Source organism: Theobroma umbraticum, unplaced genomic scaffold, assembly GCF_002168275.2.
Source record: "Theobroma umbraticum cultivar Fairchild unplaced genomic scaffold, ASM216827v3 scaffold_39.0, whole genome shotgun sequence".
Classification (NCBI taxonomy): domain Eukaryota; kingdom Viridiplantae; phylum Streptophyta; class Magnoliopsida; order Malvales; family Malvaceae; genus Theobroma; species Theobroma umbraticum.
The window spans coordinates 1,322,029-1,322,371 of NW_018397281.1; positions in this window are offsets into that span (position 1 = coordinate 1,322,029).

The following is a 343-nucleotide window of genomic DNA, read 5'->3' on the forward strand; positions in this document are numbered from 1 at the left end:
TAACTTATCCTTTATTCACCAAAACTGTAAGAATACATTAAAGTTTGTAGTATTTAACTACATATTTATATTGACACTATTTACAAATACTTCAAGCTATCGATGACTTGACCTCTAGCAGCGGAGCGACTCAAAATAAACTGCTATGAGATGCCTTTACCTATCTATAGTGGACCATAAGCATAGATGATTGCACGCTAAGTCGATCACTATCTGTAAAAGGGAAAATAAGGGGGTGAGTCTCACAAACTCAGTAATCATCGGCTTTATGAGTAGGGCATAGATGGAAAACAAGCTAAGAGCAGAAGTTTTAAATATTAAAAATATAAGAATGTATGTAAAC